Genomic DNA, 5,392 nt, shown 5'->3' on the forward strand with positions numbered 1-5,392 from the left:
GTTTTCCTGAGAAACTATCTTGTAGATAACAATATGTAAAACAACAACCATCGATAATTTCCTACCACTTTGTCTGTAATTTGGTAAGCCCCCTCCCATTATTGTTATCCTTCTTTTACTCTTTAAAATAGAAAAAAAGCACTTCTATTCTTTCTTTATTTTATGTTTGTTTTGCATCCCTTGGAATTCAAGGTGTCTCCTGCTCTCACAATGAATATTCTTTTTAAAATTATGTTTGCAATACATAATGAGTACATTAACCCTTTGGAATTAGTGCGTATACACATGCATTGAATCCCTTTCATTCCTCCTCCCTCCCTCCTGTCTTCCTCTACCTCCAGATCCCCATCCCTTTTCCATAAGGTCTACCCATTTTCTATCATCTACCTTTTAGTTTGTTCTTTAAATTACTTAAAAAGTGTCTACCATAAGAGAAATCATGAAGTATTTAACCTCCTCTGTCTTAGCATTATAGTCTTAAGGTACAGGAACACAGAAATTCCTAATGTTCCCAAGTGCATACTTCAATTCTTAAGTGCCAGAATTCTGCAGAGGAATAACAGCTTATGTTCTTACAGGTCATTTACGTCTGCTGCAAGTGAATTTCACGTTAGAGTCAGTGGTAGGTGATACTTTTGATCTTTGTATAGGCAGACAGTCATTTATCACTAGACTTTCTCTACTTTTCCATCTTTATAGGGAAGCAAATGTTTCCTGCTTGTCATTTTTGTATCAAATATAAATTTAAATCCCAGTCATTCAAGTCTAAAAAGATCATATCAAGGCAAGTCAAGGACTAAAAGGAAAGCAACGCGAGATCCTATCAGAGAAATGTGGAGAGCACAGTATGAACAGCTTAGTTGGACCATAAAAATAGCACATTGAGCCAGGAGCTTGGGATCTTTCCAACCAAGGACGATATATGGAGATCCTGCAGATTGCTTATGAAATTCAAGTACAGCCGATGTGTCTATGTTCCAGTAATACAGGAAATCAGGGTTTCAGACCAGAGAAATAAGTTTTCTAGAGAGAACCGCTCCTTGCTTGATCCACCTGAGTTCATTTCCTTGGTGTAAATTGTTCGCTTTTAGGTTTCTGAGAGTTTGCCTGCTACGCATGACATGGGTTGGCGAGTAATTGCTGAGCAAACTGCTGGTTGGTTATTTTTCTTCCTCAGGTAAAGGGTACAGGGTTGGTACTGAGGCAACCTGAAAACACGACACTAATTTGGTCACTTTCTAGATGTGTTGCTAGTCACTGGTCTTAAAATTTAAACTACAGAAACTGCCTTTGGTTAACTGAAGAGAGCCTATATTTTGGGAGGACACCAGGTCGCCAGGAAGCCTAGAGAACCAGGAGTCACAGGGGCAGGAGAAACCAGAGTCACTGTGTGAGCCGTGGTGGGAGCCTGGCCTCTCACCTCTGGACAGAATGCAGCGGGACGGCCAGGAAGCTGCGGCACTTGTTTCTAAATGCCTTCGGGTCTTCCTCAGCTGCCAAAGCCATGGCGGGGACAGTCTGTTGGGTGAGCCAGGGCCAAGTGCCCGTGTCCTCCTGTCCAGGCAGCAGCAGCAGGAGGATCTCCCCTCAGCCTGGCCTCCACGCTAAGAGAACGTTTTCCAGAGAAGAACGCATAGACACAAAGCCCAGTGAATGTTTAGTGACCACCCAGAACTTCCATCTCCTGCGGTGTAAAGAGAAGGGTAATTCAATTGCTGCTGGAAGGAATTAAAATGGCAAACCGGCCTTCGGTGCTGAGCCCGGCTCACGCATGGGAAATTTCAGAATTGATTTTCTCCATAATTTACAAACACATCCCGGAAATATTGTGAAGAATTAATAAAAAATTAATACTTGGCATTTTCTTACTCCTAAGTAAGAAAGAACCACTAAGAATCACTGCTGTGGTTATTGAATTGACTGTTGCTTAAATCATTGTTGTGGAAAAAACAAAGTATTACATCATGAATGTATATACATTGTTATGTATTATTTATAAATCAATTAAGAGCCTTATTTTTCCTCCCTTTTGATTTTAAAGAGAATAAAAAATAAGAAAAAACCAATAAAAATGATAGAGAATTTCAAAACAAGACGATAGGGAATTATTTGCAATAAATATTTTGATTGTACTTGGTACATATACACGTCACATCCTGATCCTCTTTACTTTCCCTTTATCTCTCCTCTTCCATATTTTCCCCATTCCCAGACCCCCGTCCTATCTCCAAACTGTCTTATATACTTTATATGCTCGCTGTTACTTTTAGGTAAGCCCACAAGGATAGGATTCTGTTTCATTCACAGCAGCACCCCTAGGACATAGGCTAGTGTCTGGCACAAAACAGGGATGCAATAAATAGCTGTTGAGTAGAGGAATGCACGAGTGAGTGACAGATTAAATCTAGAAATAGAAAAACAGATTGTTGCCAGAAGAATAAATTTGCCCCAGCTCCTTAGCTGGCCAGCAGACAGGACTTTGGGCTGACTCCAAGGCCAAGAAGCAGCCTCAGAAGATGGGCCAGCTGGACTGGCCAAGTTCCCTGACTGATAATGACATTTGTCATTGTAAATGATTGCATTGTTACTCTGGTTTCTAGGTTTCAACCTTTAATGAATTTATCTTTATAAATGATTAAATTTCTGGATTGTAAAAGAATAGTCACAACCTGATAAATTTTCAAAGTTAGAAATTGGTTAGCAGGCTAATGAGTGACCTTCTACACCCTACCTGACTTTACTAGACTTTCTACCAAAAACCGCAGTGAATATACATCACGTTCAGTGCCCTGACTTAAAAAAGTTTATTTATTTAACTTGTAAATTATATACTGTATTTCTCCATGGTAATTTTTTAAGCTTGGTAAGAATACAGAATAATATTAGCTGGCATTCTGAATTTCTAGGTAAGCACATGTTTTAGAATCAGATGCACTAAAAATGGAAGAAAGAAAACAATATGTTTGAAATCAAACATTCCCCTCAGAATCTCAGACTGAACGTTAGCAGATGATCCTACGCCCTTGTGAAAATGGACAGTGCCGAGCAAGCCTGGCGAGCTGGTTTCCTGGAGCGAGCTTGTTTATCTTCCTGGAAGAAGAGAGAAGGGACTGGAAAAGACAAGTAAAAATTTACACCCTGTACCATAGATAATTTTGATTAGAGAGAAGGAAGCAAACAACCTTCCAATCCAGCAATTATTAACACTGAAAAAGAGCTATTAAAGAAGCTTGTGGTGTGGTCCTCAGGAGTCTTTGAATATAAACAGAGGATTGTACTTTCTGCAGGAAGGTAGTTAAGTGGGATTCTGCCTGCTCAGATTTGGTGTGTGTATGCATATCTTAGAGTAGATGACTTCCAAATTTTATTCATATATAATTTATAAATATGTACTTATATAATATATAGGTCTAATCATGAAAATACCTGTCCTCATTCACATACTCAACAATATTTATTGAGCATCAATTATTTGTTAGATACTTGAAATACGAAGATATGGGACACTGTTGTTAAACCCCAGCAGCTCAAAATTTAGCACTGCAAGAAGAGGAGAATTTGGAATAAGATCTTAATAAAAATTGGACTGAATCCTTGCAACAAAAATGTATTTTTGCGTTGTAGATTGTTAGAATTCTTCTAAAACAGCAATTGTACAACACATACCAAAAACCAAAGAAGGGGGTATGTTTTAGGGGCTACATCCCACTCTTTAGAATTTTAACTAACAAAATATTTTGTAAAAGGGCAAAATGTTTATTTTATTCTTGGTTATATGAGCAAAATGCTGGAAATAATATTTTGGGAAGTAGTTACATGAATTATGACAACTTAGTGATACACAGTTTCATTCTTGCAATGATTTAGCAACGTATAAAATAGTAAAAGAACACTTTTAGCCAGAAAAGGAAATATAAAATTATATACAATTTAATTCTACATCTTCTGAGGAAAATACATAGGTAACAGCTGGAAAGAACCCTGGAGATGAAAACAGTGTGTGAGAGAGCTAGGGCCTTATACCTAACAATTTTCCCAAGTTTTCCTTCAATGCTATTATATATGTTTTAAAATCAGTAAAAATTGGAACGATTGTATCAATGTATATTTTAATATTTGCAAAAACAGTTGGCATGCACAAGCTCAGTGCATATTTTCTGCGTCATTTGTACACCCGTGCCCCAGTCACACACTTGCTCTGAAATTCTCACCTTTATTCCACTGGTGGCACCAGACTCAGAGCTGGAGGTACAAAAAGTAAATAAAAACCTGTCCAGGGGGAGACTCAGGTGTAAACTCAAAACCTCCCACAGTGTAATTAGTTGAATAATTTGAAGATCTGCCTGAGGGCAGGGGAAGCAGGGCAGTCCCGGCCTGGGCAGCTAGGATGAGGGTGGGACGGAGAAAGGAGAGGTTGAGCAGCCCTTCCGCAGGAGCGGGGCTTTCTGAGTGCTGATAGCTCACGGAGTTGGAGTGCACCAGCGGGGTGGGAGATGGCTGGAGCATAGTGACAGGAAGTGGGGAGAGAAGAATTCTAAGACAGGAGGACTATGGGATTAGGAGTGTCAAAGAACATCTGTCCTGAAGAAATACATTGAAAGTATTTCTATGCACAACGTTATTTGAGGTGGGGTGGGAAAGGAAGGCAACTCGTCTCTTGGGAGGTGCTTCTCACCCACAGTTCCGGTGACTGAAACAGGAAGGCGGAAGCCAGGAGCCATTTGCTGGGTGAGCAACAGCCGGAGGCGGAAGTCTGGAGAGCCTGTTCTAGCCCGGGCTGCGGATCCAAGGAGGCTCCAGGGCGCAGAGCACGGCTGAGAAGGCAGCAAATGGGCAGAACGGCAGGAAGTGAGTCTGGAGCAGCCGCGGTAGCAGCAAGGAATTTTGAGGACTTGCTGGGCCTATTTAAAGGACGTGGAGAGGGAAGGACTGGGCAACGTCATGGGAGCTTTTGTGCTCAGCCGTCCAGACATTAACGGTTTGTGATGGGAAACCACGGGAAGGTTTCTTCCCAGGGATGACATGACTGAGCTGGTATTTACAGAAAGGCTGCTCTGAAAGGAGTGCGCAGCACAGATTGGAGGAGAGTGGGATGGAGGCGAGGGGCCTCAAGGGGTGAGGAGGCCTGGTCAGAGGGCTAGTGGTGATGTGTATCTTCGATCATGGATTGAGGGAGACAAGAATGTCAGTATAAACAGTGTTTTGTTTATTCTTGTAAAATCCCAGGCCTGTAGTGCATGATCACCAACGTGAACTTTTGAGGTTGGGTAGGAAGTGTGTTTTGAGCTGCCTGTGCGGAGGGCAGGATGTCAAAAGTCCAATTAGAGCACATTCCACTTGCCCAGTCATTTTTGTGAGTGGTAAATTATAGACCTATTTTAGTATATGAACC

At 41.0% G+C, this 5,392-nt stretch overlaps 1 protein-coding gene across 1 annotated transcript in view; it reads right to left on the reverse strand.

The window, feature by feature from the left end:
- Positions 1-4,754, reverse strand: part of Mmp20 (matrix metallopeptidase 20) — a 53,567-nt gene extending 48,813 nt beyond the window's left edge. The window contains exon 1 of the mRNA XM_005377979.2: positions 4,676-4,754. The gene's annotated coding sequence lies outside the window, so the exon portion shown is untranslated. The remainder of the gene's footprint in view (positions 1-4,675) is intronic.
- Positions 4,755-5,392: the final 638 nt, after the last annotated feature.

The sequence above is a fragment of the Chinchilla lanigera genome, unplaced genomic scaffold (assembly GCF_000276665.1).
Source record: "Chinchilla lanigera isolate Chin_1 unplaced genomic scaffold, ChiLan1.0 scaffold00011, whole genome shotgun sequence".
In the NCBI taxonomy this organism is placed as follows: Eukaryota; Metazoa; Chordata; class Mammalia; order Rodentia; family Chinchillidae; genus Chinchilla; species Chinchilla lanigera.